Raw genomic sequence first — 17,904 nt, 5'->3', positions numbered from 1 at the left:
GTGCAACGTGTGGACCCAGCAGCCGAGGTCATTGGGATTCGTCTTTGTCACCTTTGATTGGCCCCGAATGTGTAAATCCTGTAATTATAGAAATCTGCAGGAACCAATTCACAACAAATTGTGATTTATTATTGTGTGTTCCTGCAACATGGTAGCACGTGATTATAAATAACATTTCTTGCAGAAAGAAAAGAACAGGAATAGCATGATTCTTTTTAATAAATAAAAAAACCCTTCCAACTTACAGATATAAAGTAATGCAGCTACAATGGGCAATGTATCGGGAATTCACATGCATTTTGAATCATGAAAGTATTTTAAATACAATTGGATGATTTACTATATTATCTGCATCGATCACGTATTTGTTTACAAAACATCAAGTTATGCAGAAAGAAAAGTATAGATACAGATTATACATTATGAGAGGGGCTTTATGGGATGGACAGAACACAAGCTCATAAATCATAATAATTTGTCAGATCAACAGAAATTATTAATTTAAATGTTTACTGTTCAGGATGATCTGAACTTTAGGTACTTATCTACCATTTCATTTGCTTATATTTATTTAAAGCGCTGATCACAATTTGGACCCAATTTTCAGCTGCTGCAAAAAATTGCTACATTCTTATTTATATCTTGGATTATATGCAAACTAAGAATGCGACCTCCAAATTTCCACCTTCTCACCAATGCAGCAATTAGAATTTTCAATGAATATCCCATGCTTTCGTGTACTTTCAGGTACTTGGAGAAGGTCCGGCTGCACGTACTTACACCGGCAAATGTCAAATGGTATGTTTTCTGTATAAAATGAATGTCTATTTTGGCATTGTAATAAGAATACACTTCGGAGCATGCACACACACACACACACACGTGCGTGTGTGCGCTTTACGTGCTCTTTTATCTTAAGCCACCACCTCCTTGCCGCCGTGCAGGACACCGGAGCCCCTGACATTCCTATGTTCCTGCAGCCGGTGCCTTTCCAAGCGGCACATCTGTGTGGGTATAATGTGCTTATTCTGCTGTATCCATTTCACAGCGACATCTGTCCACCAGCAAAGAAAATTAAAGGCAAAAATCCAAATGCCTACACAACACCCTGCCAAGGGTGGATTTACTGTTAGCTGTGGAACATACTGAGCGCCGGGTATTATTATTTTATTTTTATTTTTTTAAGAAGAGGAGGGTGGAAACGTGCTCCGCCGGTGGATCGTTACCCGAAACCGGAGCGCGAGATGTTGATCTTTGACCCGCGACGGTCGTTACCTGAAAGCATGTCTGACGCGCGTCCCCGCCTCCTCCTCGCGGCCCGCGTAGCATCGAAGCCATCGCGGTGAGAAGCCGTGACACGTGAGCTCTCGCGTGTGGCGTGGCGTGGCGTTGGTCGCCCCCCCCCCCCCCCCCCCTCCCCCCGTGTTGCGCACCTCCCTGTCTGCACATCCCAGGGTTTGGAACAAACAGTAGTTCCTCCTTAATTGGGGTGAGATCTGGGGCTTACAGGGGGCCAAGAAGGGACCCGAACCCCTTTCTTTCTCCTCCAGAATCGCTTTGGCTGCAGAGGTGCTTTTGATGTGTGCTTTGGCTCTGCAAGTCCTACTTTGGAATATGTTCTTGGGAGACCGGTGGTTACTTGCCTTCAGGCGGAATCTCAATCCCCAGGATCCTGGCCCTCTTTGATGAAATACATTCGGGAGCAGCTAACCCCACTGATGCCCATACGCGCCCCCTCCTCCCTTTACCCTCTCCTTCTCCCCCCCTTCCAACCCGCTCACCATCCCCCAGCCCCGACTCCGCGTTCCTGGGATTCTCTTTGAGAGATTCATAACAAGGACTTTATCTCTGTGTAGTCCCGGCCAGATGAGCACCGGCTGACAGGCTGACAGGAGAATTAGTCGTGTCTTACAGAGTGCCTCCCGCCGCCGCCGCCGCCGCCGCTGCCGCCGCTGCCGCTCACCGTTGTCACGGACACGGCCGGACGCCGCTGCCGCCGCGCCGGCGTCAATTTTCAATTTCCTATGTGCACGGCTTCGCTGTTTAACGCGTCTGATTTGTTATGACGGTGTTAAACTCAAGCCGCGGATAAAAGCGGGGAAATGCTTTTTTGAATCTGCGTTTCTGGGTAAACAGGCGCCCGGCTCGGGGAGGCCCGTCAGGTCAGCGCTGCCCGGCAGTTAAAAGCGGCTTCAGATCCGAGGCCTCGCGGAGGAGCCGGTCCACAGGAGGATTGTCCGGGAGAGCGGGCGCGCCGTAATGAGAGCCGAAGTCCAAAGCCTGGCGGAGAATCCGTCGACGGCCCGACTCCGCTTCCATATCCCGACGTTTTAGGGGATCCTGACGGAGCGTCTCCTCTTCCGTCCCCTGACGTCCACGCCCCTTTATCCGCTCTATTATGGTGTGTGTCTGAAAACCAGCACAAACGCACACACGGGCGTGCAGTGGACTTGACCTCTCGGCCACACACACAAATACACACACACACACACACACACACACACACATTCAGATCCGTTAAACGATTAACGGGTGATTTTCCTCTCCCGACTCCCACCTCCGCATCGATCCGCACACAACCCGAAAGACCTCCTTTACCACATCATTTCCCTGTATATTGATTATGTATATTGATTACACCCGACCCTACAGCGGGGCCTCTCCCGTCGGCGAGCGCCGCCTCTGAAGGCCGGGCCCGTGGGAACGCTCGGGTCCTCGGAAATACTCCCTTTCCGCCTCGTCAGTCGATGCGCTCCATAATGCAGATTTCCAAAGCGCGTTCAACAAGTTGCCGAGCGGAACACGGGACACGTGTCCGACGAGTCGTGCCAGGTTATTTTAAAAGCAATTCAATTCCGATAATGCTGTAATTGAAAGCGCATTCATGTATTTTTTTTTTTCTCCTTCCTGCCGCTCCCTTCAGGGGTCGCCTCCTCTCCCCTGCTACCTTCCTGTCCTCTTCCCCTTCCATCCACAAACCTCCTCCGAGGCCTCCCGCCCGGCAGCTCCGACCCGGATCTTCCCCTTCCACCTCTGGACACGTCCAGACCATCTTTTATCTCCGGAACACCAGACTATTGTAAATGACTGAACATAAATCATTTATTTCTCCTTTGGACCCAGAGAGAGAGGACATGGAAGGCTACCTGATCTTCACCTGGAGAAAAGACATTATTCGTCCAAACCAACTCTATATATTTTTCCTATCAGTGTGAAATAAAGTGGATCCTGTCCTGCACAAGGAGCCCAAAGTGAAGATGGACCCCCGAGTCTTTCGGGTGACCCTCTCCTTCAGCTTCGGTGCCACCATTATTTTATTTGATTTATTTATTTTTGTAAATGCACTTCCTTATTCCCAAATCCAAGAGCTGGATGTCCTGAGAAACTCCACGGATCAGTGCATTAGTGTTTCTGCAACACAGAAGGTGTATGTGTGTGTGTGTGTGTGTGTGTGTGTGTGTGTGTGCGGGGGGGGGGGGGGGGTGTTCACCAAATCAAAAAAAGAAAGAAAGAAAGGAAAAAAAGAAGGAGGGAGGCTGTGAGTTGAGGAGGGAGCGATCTGAAGGGAGGAGTCAGCAACGGGAAGGAGCAGCCGGAGTCCCGCACTTCTCCCGCTCGACTCCTCCGGAAAAAGCGCACCGCAGCCGGGCGGAAGTCTCCGTGCGCTCCGCGGACGCGCGTCCACTTCGGTGCGGATCCCCCGCAACCCCCGGCGGGCTGCAGCCGGCGGGCCCCGTCCTGCAGAGAGCGAGGAAGAAGAGGAGGAGGAGGAAGAGGAGGAGGAGGAGGAAGAGGAGGACAGGCGGGAGGAGAAACTCCGGCTGCGCCGCTCTGGAGTTGGGAGTTGGAGTTGCGTTAGAAACAAAAAAAAAAGAGAAAAGAAACAACAAAACCCAAACTCCAGAGGTCTGCAGCTCGGGAGGAGGAAGAGGAGGAGATCCGGGGTTTTCCTCCTGGAGGAGCGGGGGAAAGTCTGGAGCAGAAGTAAGTAACCGAGCCGCGGCCGCCGACGCGAGTGTGCGGGGAAAGTTTGGGAAAGTCAAAGTTGCGTTCAGTGTCTGGCCGAAGGGGGCTTTTTCGTGCAGCCGCTCTCCTCCTCCTCCTCTTCCTCCTCTTCTTCTTCTTCCTCCTCCTCCTCGGTGAAGAGATCCCCGGTTCCGCGGCGGGTCCGATCCGGATCCCTGATCCGGGGAAGGCGCTCGGCTCGGCCTGCGGGCGGGCAGGCGAGCCTGCGCCCCGGACGGATGCGCCGGTTCGGACCGCCAGCAAAAGTTTGGCATTCAATAAAATAAAAAAAAAGACTAACTAACTATCAACCGATTAATCCGTCAACAAATTCAAATAAGACACACACGCACACGCACACGCACCCCAGCCCTGTGCTGCGTTTTAGCCATGCAGTTGAGTCTTTGCAGTGAGAGGTGTGAGCTGGAAACTCATGCAACTTATTGGAACTGCGCCCAAAGAAACGCGACTGAGGTGTGTGTGTGTGTGTGTGTGTGTGTGTGTGTGTGTGCGTGGTGTGTGTGTGTGTCTGAGAGAGATCATATTTCAGTGTCTGCTTTTGATTTTCCTGCAGACTTGTTAATATAGTGAATGCAACCCCCCTCCCCCCACAACATTATAAAGTCCTAAATATTTCATGTAAAATCTACAGCAGTGGGTTGCAATGATTGGAAAAATGATTTACATCATTTTATTTTTATTATTATTATTGTTATCATTATTATTGTTGGCACACTTTGAATTTTAATTGGTGGTGGTGGGGGGGTAATTATAATTCCATTTTGATATGTGGAAGTTTTGGAGCTGGATCTTCTGCACATACACACACACACCCTCCACCAGCACAGCAGAAGAAACCCTCTAAATTGCGTAAAATGTCTCCAAAAAGAAACAATATTACATGCTAAAAGAAGAATAAGTGTGATTTCACCAAAAATTGTGTGTTAACTGGCTGACCTGGTCGTGCTGTACAAATGACTGATAGGAGTCAATAACAGTTTTTTTCCCTTTCCGGGACTTGAGTCAATTAAAAATTACATCTACGCCAAAAAAAAAAAAAAAAAACACAAACAAACACACACACGAGTTTGTGTGTAATGAAATAACCCCCTCCACCCCCCCCGCCTCCCCCTTCCCCTCCACAGGACAGGAGTTTGTCTTGTCCGGAAACCTCCACATGTGGAGATATTTGTTTGAAAGTCTCCCCTCCCGCCTTCGCCAGCTGTTCCACATTTGGTCTGCCCGTCTGCGCTCGGGTTGCACGCAGCCGAGGAGGGGTCCGAGGCACCCGGCCAGCCGTTGCCAGACGAATCCCCCCCCTTTTTTTTTTATTCAATTTATTTTATTTTATTTTATTTGGACGTACGGCCTTGAGATGAAGGAGGAATGACGCTGATAGAAATCTGCTAATAGCTATTTATTTACGAGGATGTTCTATAATTCATCTTAGCTGCTTTGTTGTTTTGTTTTTTTTTTTCCTGTGGAGTTTTTGCTGCTGAAATAAAATTTAAAAAAAAAAAGGGGGGCTTCCATATAAACTGTCAGTAAAAGCTGAGAAAAGTGTTTGGTGCCGTCAAGATGTGAAATGTGTCACTGTGAGAACTAATTCTGCCAAGTTGACACAAATGCGGCGCGGGGCCTTCAGCCACTCGGAGGGGTTTGATAATTATAATTGGAATTAGAGAGATGAAACGGGCGCTTTCCGTGGCCCGCAGCGCCGCAATTCAGCCCCTTTTAAAAACCGGCATGGGGACAAATTCCAAAAGCAAAGGGAAAAAAAAAAACCCAGATCGTCATTGTCTCACCCTAATTGTGCGTCAGAATTATGATATAATGGAATATTTATGTCGTCTGCCTGTATTTTAATGAGTGGGATTTATTCATGTATTGATAACAGAGGAGTATTTAGAATTCTACATATCACCCCCTCCTCCCCCACAGCTGTCATTTTACATTTGCACAGCTATTTGGAATTATGTAAAATTAAATATCAATATTATCCCCTCTAATCCTCCTTCTTAATGCGAGCTATTCGTTCTGGTCCGTCGTGCGGCGGCTGCTGCCGGGCTCGGACAGGTGCACCTTTTCACCTTTTCCCCCACGAAAAGACGTCCGCCGCGGCGGTGATGAATGCACCTGTTGTTTTTTTTTTTTTTTTTCTTTAAAAGATGCTAATCTGTGGGGATGGGATGCAACGGCGTAGCCTGCGCAAGACGCATCGCCGCCGCTCCCGTCTTCAGCCTTGGGTCATGCCCGTCAGATGGTGGCGGCGGCGGCGGCGTTTATCTCAACTTTAAGCTCTCCTTCTGTAGAATTATGCGCGGCGACGCTCGCCCCGTACACCCGTGACCCCGCGACCCGCCAGAATAGGGGCTGTCATGTCAATGCAAGGAGATGACGTGCTATTAGCTTTTGTGGTACGGCCTCTACCTCCTCCTTCTCCTCCTCCTCCTCCGCCTCCTCCTCTTCTTCCGAGGGCCCCGTGTTCGCAGGGAGCAGGTTCTGTCCTCGGGCCTTTTCCACCCCGCTGAAGAATACCTGTTATGGGCTCTGTCTCGGGGCCCTAATGAGCCGCGTTGTTGCGCTAACGCGCCGGCCGGGAGCCTCGGAGGGGTGCGGAGGGTTCTGCTGGATGCCGGCGAACGTGAGGGAAGTGGTATTTTTCCTCGCAAGCCGTTTGTTTCCTGCAGTCGCAGTGCGATTTATTCTTCTCTTCTGTTTTGCTTAACACTTAAATTATATATCCTTTAGCTGTGGATTCAAATAACCTTCCATTAACCCCCTGCCCTCTGACACTTCAGGATATTTCCTTTCCTTCGCTTGTAGCCGGTAACCCCCCCGAGACAAACCTCCTGATTTTGTGCTCCGGCACTTTGATATGTTGATATGAAGCGGAGTGGAGAAGGAGAGAGGACGGAGGTAGCGACCGAAGGGGAGGGGAGGAAAAAAAAAAAAAAAAAAAAAAAAAAGGAAAAAAGGGGGCCGTGCACGAGAACGGGGCGGAAATGTGCGGCGGGGCCCTCGGTGCGGTTTTGCGAGGGAGGAGGACGAGGAGGAGGAGGAGGAGGAGCGGCGTGAAAACTTGGGCCGAGACGGCGGTCCCGAGGAGCAGCGTCAAAACGTCTGGATGCATTTGCGTGCGAGCGGAGACGAGGAGACGGGGAGCACGAGGGCTCCTCCTCGGCCTCCTAATCCCCAGGCCCAGCCGTCCCTTCAGGGCATGCCTCAGATCTGGCTCTCCGGCTCTCCGTGCGGACGCCGCTGCTCCACCGGCGGATTTAATATGCTATGTGTTCCCGCTCCCCCGGCTCCCCTCCACCTCAACCATCATTGTCCCAGAGCGGGACCCCGGCCCCGGCTTCAAGGAGCCCGCTAAAGGCACCTTTCAAGCCTGCTGATGCCTCTGGATAAGGCGTGCGGGCAGGGAAGCGGGCATGACGGGGCTGTGACACCAAAGATACACTGTAATTTTAGATATGTATTACACACTCTCGGAGATTACACTCGGGGCGTGCGAAAACGGAATACTGACGCGCTCGCGGGCGGGTGCCCGTACGTGCGCCGGCTGGAGAAAATACATGTAGTTTTCATCGGGTCTGATTTTTTTTTTTTTTCTTCCAGCCCACGACTTTTATCATTTGCCTGCAGAAGAGAAAAAAAAAAGGAAATGAGTGGAGCGGTGGAAGCTCAGGTTTCCTCAGCAGAGACTCACAGAGGGCCGGCGCTCTTGTGTTTTTTTTTTTTTTTGTTTTTTTTTTCCGAAGCCTTAGCGCGGTCGGAAACTGGACCCGATAATTAAGCCGTTCTCTGTTCGGAAAAACAGGTCGGCGAACGCGTCCGAAGCGGCGCTCTCTCTGAGGGCGCAGGGGGGGTTTTTAGGTGTGTTTTGCAAGCTCGCCGCCTCCAGGTGGGAGGCGCAGGCACGGGGAAAACACACGGCGGTTTTGTCGGGGCGGTCGCGATTTTCTTCTCCCGCCACCCGGGGACGAGTGCGTTCTGTTTCTGCTGCGGCCGCCATGAAAACGTCTGAGTGCACGGTGTGAAGTGTAGCAGCGAGAGGCCGGCCGCTTTGTGTCGGAGGCCCATTTGTTTGCGGACCGCGTGTTAAGTCGAGCGCCCGCAGGAGGAGGAGGAGGAGGAGGAAGGGGGTTCTGTAGATGTGGCATTGTGTCAGCTTTGACAGGAGCCGGTTGTGGCATCCGTGAGGGGTCCGTGCTTTCTGGTGGCTGCAAACAATGATCTGTCACTTAGAAGAAGAAGAAGGGGGTTCTTCTTCTTCTTCTTCTTCTTCTTCTTCTTCTTTACGTGTTCCGCGACGCTTTGCACGCAGGCACGCGCTTTTCGGATTCTCCGACGCCGATCTTTCGCCGCACTGATAACGGAGCCTCGCATCATAAAGCAGCTGCGCTCACGCTGTGAGCCCCTGTGCGCCGGCGGCCCCGCGGGGCTCGCCGTTGTCTTTCCGATGGAGTTATCCTGCATCCCGGAGTGGAGGTCAAGGAGGGGCCTATTGTTTGAATGTCAGATGTAAATCCCAAGGTTAATACCTGAAAGGAGTGGCGGCTTAGACGTTTTCCCTGCTCTCCAAACATGTTTGGATGAGTAACTCTTCCCCCACCCAGCCTCTTCATTTCCGTCCGCCGTGGACTCGGGGCGGTTTAAGGCGGGGGGTGGGGAGCAGGCATCCTTTATAAACTCTCTAGTATGTTCTCCTTAGCAATGAATACTAACAAACCCCGGCTGTAATAAAGCCTCATCTTGCAAAAACAAAAGGGGAACTCTACTATCAGAGCGAACCTCTGGCCCCGACCTGAAAGAGCCCTCCTTCCACGGCGCCCCATTTGAAGACTAATCGTTTTTTCTCATGCAAAGCACGCTGTTTTAAGAGAGCGGGCCGCAGAAAAAGGGGGGTGGGGGGTCGCTGTGTTTTAACAATACTCCACAGGGAGCGAGGAACAGGGTTCGGGGAGGGGATGTAGGGTTTGAGTTTGGAGCGGAGGAGAAGGAGGAGGAGGAGGAGGAGGAGGAGAAGGGGGGGTTCTCACTCTCTTTTGCTCCTCAGACAAAGCCCAGTTCCTTTCAGGGCTGCATGGAGGGGGGGGGGGGGGGTTAGTGTGCATAGCGAAGAGGAGGGCGCATCCAAGAGTTTCAGTTCCTTGAAATAGAGGGACTTCAGCCCGTCTTAACAGCAGCGGGTCATAATGCCCACTCCACCTTCTGGGGGAAGTGTAACCCTGCACTGACAGGCTGGGACGTGGTGGTGGTGGGGGGTGAAAATTTATAGAGAAACAGAAATCTTAACGTGTACATGGGGCCCTAAAACGACTTTGGCTATTCCTGCCAGACGGGTGTTTGTATTAAGAGGGGTCGACATGCTTTGGAAATATATCTTATTCATGAAGAGAGCCGGCTCGGACTTCCCGAAGAATTCATTACGTTCCTCCAGATGTGGCTTTGTGGGTTGCAGCCGTCTCTCGGAGGACGCCGAGCGTGGAGCGCGACATTGTAAAGCCTCCCTCAGCGGGCACGGGGGTGCAAAGGGGTCCATTTGTCAAAGACGCCCGGGTCTTTTCCCCTCCTCAACACTTTCCCCCCGTTCGGTCTCAAACTCATTGTCTGAGCCCAGGCAGGACATTAGTCACCACGGGAGCCGCCAGGGCTAAGGACCTTTGCTGTGGAGCTCGGAGCAGGACAGCGGAGAGGGGGGGGGAGTAAAAGGCGAGGTTAAAAAAAAAAAAAGAGGTAATGATGAAAAGTGAGGAGGAGAATATATAAGAGTGGATGGTGTGTGTGTGTGTGTGTGTGTGGGAGAGGGTGGAGGTGAGATGGAGTGGAGTCTGTAGCTCTACCTCAGGGCTCAGTGTGTAAGCCCCCCTGTCTACCCCCCAAAGCTGCTTTCACAAAGAGATTTACAAGACAGGTCTCCGGTGAGCCGCGCTGCCCGGCGTCGGGAGCCGGCGTAGAAAAGTTTACGCCCGAGCAAAAAAAAAAAAAAAAAAAAAAAAAAAGAGTTGACCTTTTTCACGACTTGTTTGCATCTCCTGTGCGAGGAAGATGTTCACCCATATTTTTCAATCCGGGCAAGTCAGACTCACACAGCAGCCCCAGCGGAGCAGTGTGAATAACCTATTCCCCCCGGTGTGTGTGTGTGTGTGTGCATTCATGTGTGAATGTATTTTACACATTCACACATACAAGGGATCCTGTTAGCTTTTGGAATTATTTATAAAGCCCAGGTTTTTTCGTGTGGCGCTCTTAAGTCCCTGTCTCCTCCCATTACTGCCTATGACTCTACCTGCCCCCCCCCCCCAGAACGCTCACACTTAACCCTTTGTGGTTTTATGTATATGAATATTACACACACACATCGTCGCCTCCCCTGTTGAGAAGTTTCAGAAAGTTTCCCAAACACCATCCTTTCGTTGTGTGTGTTTTTTTTTTTTTTTTTTCCTGGTTATGTTAATGCTTCCCTTATTGAAACGAGCCGGGATGTGATTACGGCGTGTCTCTGCCGCGCAGATCAATGCAAACCGGGTTGGAGAGATTTACATACATCGACCAGCGGACTAGTATACCGGGAGGGAGTGTGTGTGAGTGATTAGCTGACTGAACAGCAGCTTGTGTGTGTGTGTGTGAACCGCGGTGTCCCTTGGTGTGACGGGCGCCGGAGTTTGTTGCTGGGAGCCGAGCTGTCTTGGCCTGCCAGGAGAGGAGACGTGAGGGTGACGGCCGTACGCGTTCTTCCGATCCGATTCATCTCCGACCGTCTCCCCGGCTGAGAGTGAACTTATTATCCCTGTCTCAACTTCCTCGGCGGAGCCAGCTGCTCGCCGAGCTTCCCAATTAACCCCGGGCACCCGTCAAATGCTTCAATTAAGGCCTCCCCCCTCCTCCTCCTCTTTCTCTTCCTCGTATTTTGGCGTCATTAACCCGGCTCGGGGTCGGGACGCTCCGACGCCGGGAGTTGAGCGCGTTCGCTCCCGAGGAACGGCGTTCCCAGATTTATCCGAGGTGCGGCCGCAAACAGCTGGAAGGAGTAAATGCTCCCAGATGTTTGGCTCCTCCGCCACGGCGCTGGCGAGGCCCCGGGGCTACCGGTCCAACCGCGTTCCTCCTCCTCCTCCTCCTCGCTTCTTTTACGTCGGGGGGCCATTTTGCGACCGCGCGGTTCGGAGTTTACGGGAAGTTTTCGCAGCTGGTTCGCGACGCCGACTTGATGTGTGAATCGCGCGAGTCCCTTTCACCGGAGTGTTTCGGTCCTTCGAACGTACCTTTTTTTTTTTTTTTTTTTTTTTTTTCAAAATCCCAAGTATTCAGCTGTGTGTTTTTGATCCGCGGGTTTTTTCGATGAGTAACAGTGTGTGTGTGTGTGTGTGTGTTGCTGTAGGTGGGGGTGCAGTTTTGGCAGCACTCTCAAATCCCCTGAGACTGCATGCATCTGTGTGTGTGTGTGTGTGTAGTCTCTGTGCGGGTGCAGACGGGTGGGGAGGCTCCGCGGCTGATATGAAAGTGAAGGGTAGAGCGTTGTCTCCCGCCGCCGAGAGCCATCGGGGAGCGCCGAGTTTGAGGGCCTCCCATCTTTGATCTCGCACATCCACCGTCGTATCCTCCATATTTCCCCACAGGATCCGATCCCACCGGTCCGGGGCTCGTCTCGCGTCAGTCACTGGCGGGTCCCGGGCCGGACCGCTCGGCCAGACCCACCCAGATCGAGCGGAACCTCGGCTTATGAATTTGATTTGTTCTCGTTTGCGAACCGAATCGATGTTTTCCATTTAATCGATGTAAATCCGATTTTGATCCTGTGCAAAAACATCCCGCGCTGTTTTGAAACTTTATTATGGGTTTATTTGTGGCAAAAACACAGAAAGGAATTAAAGACGACCTTAATTATTGCTGTGTTTCTGGTGTTCTTTCTCTGCTTGCCAGGACTTGTACTCGGTGTTTCCTTCACTAAATCAGCAAAAGTAAAGCCTTCATGCAAATGAGACCCTCTCTAAATACTAACGCTAACGCTAATGCTAACGCTAATGCTAACACTAACGCAATATCCAGCTAGCAGTATGTCATTCTTCCAAACCAACAACTTTCCCACTTCTTCTAAGACTTTACACCTTTGCTTAGCCCTTAGACACATTAGCCGCTTAGCGCATCTTTTTTCTTCAGAATCGTACAGATGGTGGACTTTGCTTTGTCATCGTGTTTGCCGAAACTTGTAAAACCAACGTTGCTCTCCTGTTCAGCTATTATGTCCTTCTTCGGATTCACTGAAATTCTTAACTTCTTCTTAACACCATGAGTACGTTTAACTTTTTTGAGCCATAATGTGGCTAGCTTACTGGAAAAAGCAGAAAAAAAGTGGTAGAACAGTAAAACACAACGATGAACACGAAGTACCACATACGGTTACGCTACAATGCGAAAACCTCGTAAATTTGCGAGTGCGTCCCTGCGCCGAGGCTTGTTTGCAGCTCAACATTTGACCGATTTTAACTCGTAGGGCGGTTGTTTGTGATAAGGGGTGTTCGGAAGCCCAGGTTCTGCTGTACTCAGATACTTTCAAGTTGTACTTGACTGAAACTCGTCCTGCACGCCGGGCCTCAACTATGAAGATATGAACCAACAGGAGCCGCGTTCAGACCGGGTCGGCGCTCTCCGATCGCCTGACTGTCGCCACGGTTACCGCGCCAAACTGCATCGTCCTCTCGCAAAGTTCCGGCGGCTGCACCGGGACGGTGTTTCCTGTTATAAACAAAACACTACGGGCCTCGGGGGATGTCGGGCCGCCATAAGGAACGCGTGCACTTTGTGTTGGGCGTTCCCTCCCTCGCCCCCATCACTGACGGTCTCTATAAAGGATAAAGAGTGTTTTGCCTGGAATTTTTTTTCCGATGGATGATAAGGAGAGTGCCGAGAAGCGTCTTTTTTTTTTTTTTTTTTTTTTTTTTCCCGCATCTGCGGAATGCGTGACCCGGCGCGACCCCCTTGGATCTGCTCCCATCCGTGCAGGAAGTCTAGCATTAAAGCGGTGCCATTTCATTTTTGCTCCACCGACCGTGGCACGTTTTACAACGGCCTCATCCAGCATTCCTTTACATCCTGATGTGTTTGCCCTGCGCTCTTAATATATATTTTTTTTCCTCTCTCGCCTCTAACTCTCCCTCCGTTTGGGTCCGGCTTCATCACACCAGAGCCAAACACCAAGACAACTTCATCTCATCCAATTATAAACCCTTTAATGCGGTTTAAATGGCATGGCCCGAGGGCCGGGATGGGAATTAATAAGAGCCAATAAAGCTTGCCGCTGGGGTGTCGAGTCCAGTCTTTAAGTAAACATTATGACTTCTTGAGTGGGGATCCAGGCGCGGCACTTGATGAATTATGTCGAATCTCGGGAAAGGCTAATTTCTCACTTAGCCGTCCTGATGGGGCTGGCTAATAGGCCTTGCTTTGCCTGGCTGATTGTCTGCTGGCTTTATTATTGTGCATTATCGCGCTGCCCCCTGGCTGTTGTTAGGCTCTGGCCTCCGAGACGCCCGGTCCCGTCATTAATCACGGCGCCGCACCGACTCGCCGCGTTTAGCCCAATCACAGGAAACGGAGGAGTGAGTGAAAGCGAGGGAGGGCGGGGGTGCGGAAAATGCTAATTTAGACAGGATAACCTCTGGCGGCCTCATCCCGTGCGGCTCCGCTCTCGGTTCCTCTCGACCGCTTCCCCGCGGATGACATTCTCAGGCGTTCGGTCCTGCGGGCTGATTGTAGAGAACGTGTCAAAGACGAACCAGCGACTACACAGCGCCGTCTACCTACTTGATCCGTCTTTGAATGCATGCGGGGAAGAAGAGCGAGATGCCAGAGTTTCATCACAGTTCCTCCCCACCCCTCCCTGCCTCCTGGACGGATTCATCTCCCGCGCAGAGAGTTATTGCACTCGCGTATGCAAGTGTGTACACACACACACACATACCAGGCGCATCCTCTCCGATACGCACACCGGTAGATTCATGTGCTGCAGCGTAACGCGTTCTTTTGCTGTGGAAATGCGGCGAAGGATGTCGTGGCGCCGCGGCTGCAGCTCCACGCCGAGCGCCTTCTGAAGCTCCACATGAAGAAGAAGACTGTTTCCTCGGGAGATGAGAGGCCCCGCTGACAGGAAACAGGCCCCGCGCTCCTCGGCGCCCCGGCGCGTCCCGCGCTGCGAGGGCCCCGCTACGAATCCCATGCAACGGTTGCTGCAACAGGCGGGGGGGGGGGGGTTCGCTTTGGTTTGCTGCTCTGAAGGTACGACCTGCATCTGTGCCGGAGCAACAGGGATTTTTAATCCGCGTAAATCACTTCCAGCTAACTCCGGTTGAGATTCTTCTTCTGGCGGAGTATCCGGTGTGTTATCCGGCCTCCGGTAAATAGGCGAACGAGCGTCTGTTTCGCGTCTTCGGGAAAAAGTCCGTCCGAACAAAGGCCGTTTTGGCGTTTGCGCGAGAACAAAATGCACGAAGGGAGCGGACCAGGGCCGGGCAGGGTCTGGCTGGGGGGGGGGGGGGACAAATACTTCGTAAGTGGGCCACCGCTGCAACAAAGCTGCTCGCATTATCCATTGTCCAGGCGCTCTCAGCTCCATTTGCCCCAACACGAATGAGCGATGAACAAATACAAAGTCAAAATATATAAATAAACAGTTTAATAAGCGTGGAGCTGTGGGGAAAAACACGCAGGACTGCTATTGTCGCGCGCGCTTTATTTCCCCCTTATCTGCCGGGCAGCGAGTGCAAAAGAGGCGTCGTGTAAGCGTTCCGATTACATCGTGCGGGTTTGTTACCCAGGAATGTAAGATGCACTCAGCTCATTCTGCTGTGCGGCGCGCCGGGTCCCTCACCAGCCCGCCAAAGCATCTTAAGTGGAGAGGTCTCGGGGACCGAGACGCGCACGAGGATAATCTCATTAGCGCCGCTGAAAACGACCGATGGGCCGTCGTCAGCGCTCTATTTGTCCTTGACAAATGTGTAAACATTGCTCATTTTCAGCGGCTCCGGCGAATGTGTTCGGACGCCGTTTGTGGAGCCACGCGTAAAAAAGAAGTAGACGAGTTTCAATGGAAACGGACGACCGGTCATAAAATGTACACGTGTTGTAAAAAGGGACCGTTGGCCCGGGTCGGAACCCGAGCCGATAAATCATCCCAATAAATATATCAGCTTTAATTTTCGCGAGCGGGGGAACCCACGCGGCGAGGACCCTCCGGTATAAAACATGTAAATGACTAACAATCGGAACGGTTCAACCATGTCCCCTGACACAAAAGGGTGAAAAGGCCTCGTGCTAAACCACTTTGCATGTGCAAATCTCAGCCTCGGTGTGTGTGCGTGTGTGTGTGAGCGCGCGCTCATGCACAAGTGAGTGTACACATGCGAGTGTGTGTGTGGTGGAGTGTGACTAATTCCTCCTAAATGGCCCTTACTTGAGGGGTTGGTTCCCGTCAGCTGTAGGCCAGACTTAGTGCCATCTGGGCACAATTTGAAGTTTCACTGGTGAATGAGAGCCGCGGCCCAAATCCTCCCCGTCCTCCCCGGCCCTTTAGCCCCGCCAATGTCGAACACGGCTTGGAAACCGAAGCCCGCTCTCAGAGAGCCAATATGTTCGGGAACACCTTCTCAGCAGGGGAGGGGGGTTCGAACCCGCGACCGGTGCTTTAATCGCCAGCAGGCATGTCCACGGTCTCCTTAAGGGGCCTCATCCCTGCACCAACCTTATCCAATGCAAACACATGCAGCCTGAGCCAGCATTCTGTTTTATTGCTGGATTCAGCTAATCTGGCTGAAGGGCTTAGACTCCTCCTCCTCCTCCTCCTCCTCCTCCCTCTTCGCCCCTCAGTGTTTTAGTTATTCCAGCTGTGCAGGAGTCCTTAATGTTGTTGGCATAGCTGTGAAATGTGCAAAAACACACATGGTACAGACAGGGAAACATGTGCAGGCATGCAGGGACACGGCAAGGAACACGCGCGTCCATGCACACACACACGTGAATACACACACACACACACACACACACACACATCCATAGTTTCACGCTCCTCCCTTTTCCCCCCATTCATTTTCTCCCTCTCTTATCCCACTTTTGCTCACAACCCCCCCTTCCCGCCCCAATCGTCTCCATCTCCCATCTCTCCCCTCCCCTTTAAGTTGCGGCGCTGCGGTGCGTTTGTGCCGCGTTGATAAGCCTAAGATAGCAGATCTCGGTGGTCGCTGATGTAATGATGATGAATGCTGTGCCGCTGCCAGCCTCCCCCCTTAGGGGGCCCTCGACACTGAACAGTCACCCTAATGAAATGAGCTCAAATACAGTACCTTGTCCGCCCGTGTTGTGAGGGACGGCAAATCTAAGTGGACACTTCAAGAGTTTACCTCGAAGTGTGCTCAGGGGTGCCATTTGCCAATATGTTAATGTCCGGGCGCCGCCGAGGTGATCTCCCCCCCCCCAACCCGTGCGGCCCGGCCCCGTCGAGGGCGGCTTTGTAAAAAAAAAAGGGTTCGGCGCGGAAAAAAAACACAAAGCCCGGTTTTCTTTAAACCCGCGTGAAGACGAGAAGAAAAACATGAAAAAAAAAAAGAAACGCAAGAAAGGGGGGAAAAACTCGATTTTCTTTTTCCCATCAAAGGCAAAAGTTTATTTTAGCGTCTCACTTTGATGTGTTCAATTTGTCGATGACTTTCAACTCGCCGCCTTTGTCACCGAGGCGTATAATTTATGTTAAATTGATTTGCTTAATGTGCTTATAAAATAAGAATGTTTTTTTTTTTTTCTTTCCGAGGGAACAGTCTGAATTGTGGTATTTTAAACCTGTTAATTCGCCTCCCTTTTCCTTTTTTTTTTTTTTTTTTTTTCGCCTGCGCGAGGATTAACAGCCGAACACAAATAAAGATTCACGCCCGCCTTCCCTCCCCTCTAATTGGTTGTAGGTCAGACTTTTCAGCGGAGAAGACACTAATGCGAAATTAAGTTTCTCACTTTATTTTTCACTCACGGGGGGGTGTGTGTGTGACTACTTCCTGGTCACGGGCCGGCAGAGTGTCCCGAGTGTGTCCTCGGAGGTGCAAGGTCGGGCCGGGGGGGCGGGGGGGGGGTCGAAATGAGCAACATGAAAGCTGAGAGCGGAGGCAGGAACATCTGCGGCGTTGGGGTGTGGCATCCAGGTCAGAGGGATTATGGGTGAAAAGGTCCTGCTTTTAATTGCTGCTTTGGAACTGTGGCCTGCCTTGTGGAACACAAAAGGCCGGTCAGACACGCTTCAGTGGCCCGGACTTGTGAATATTTGCCCGTCCAGTGGAATGCCCCACTTACTCCTCACCTCTCCAACAAAGCTGAATCCTCTCCCTCGTAATCGCTTCACCTCCAGCTCTTTTTTTTTTTTTTTTTTTTTCCAGGTCTACCTTTCCTGGTGGTCAGGGCGCCCTGATCGACAGTAATCGGTATTTTCAATACAGGCCTCGACCCGCGGGCCAAAAACAACCACGGCGACGCGTTTCGGTAAAAGGAGCCATCGAGGGTGCCGGAAGCGTGACGTGACGGAGAAAGAAACTCCGGAGGACTCTACGCCAGGGCACCTTTGGTTATAAACATACAAACAAACCGTGCACGTGGAGGCTCGGCGGACCTGGACTGTTTACTCTAAAAACATGTTGAGATTAGCATCGTCGCTACCGGTCCAGAGGAGAAAAAGCAGAAAAGCCCGCCAGCGTCCGTCACCGGTAGTTGAACCCGACGCCGGACAAGCATGGTGTTGATGTTGATATTTTCCCATCTGCAACTTATCGGTGATTTTCTCCACGCCGACTGTGATAGTCCGTCTTTAAAAAGCTGCAAACCACACGTTTAACTCCGTCTGCCTATCTGCGGACGACGGCG

At 51.6% G+C, this 17,904-nt stretch overlaps 1 protein-coding gene across 1 annotated transcript in view; it reads left to right on the top strand.

Annotated features, from left to right (window-relative positions):
• Positions 1-3,846: 3,846 nt before the first annotated feature.
• The window catches only part of gli3 (GLI family zinc finger 3), a 90,859-nt gene continuing 76,801 nt past the window's right edge, over positions 3,847-17,904 (top strand). Inside the window, exon 1 of the mRNA XM_086150900.1 lies at positions 3,847-3,984. The gene's annotated coding sequence lies outside the window, so the exon portion shown is untranslated. The remainder of the gene's footprint in view (positions 3,985-17,904) is intronic.

The sequence above is a fragment of the Fistularia commersonii genome, chromosome 8, assembly GCF_037954325.1.
Source record: "Fistularia commersonii isolate RoL2024-O1a breed Wild chromosome 8, RoL_Fcom_v1.0, whole genome shotgun sequence".
Taxonomy (NCBI): Eukaryota; Metazoa; Chordata; class Actinopteri; order Syngnathiformes; family Fistulariidae; genus Fistularia; species Fistularia commersonii.
Note: the sequence above shows the minus strand (reverse complement) of the source record. Positions and strands in the feature narration are given on the sequence as shown.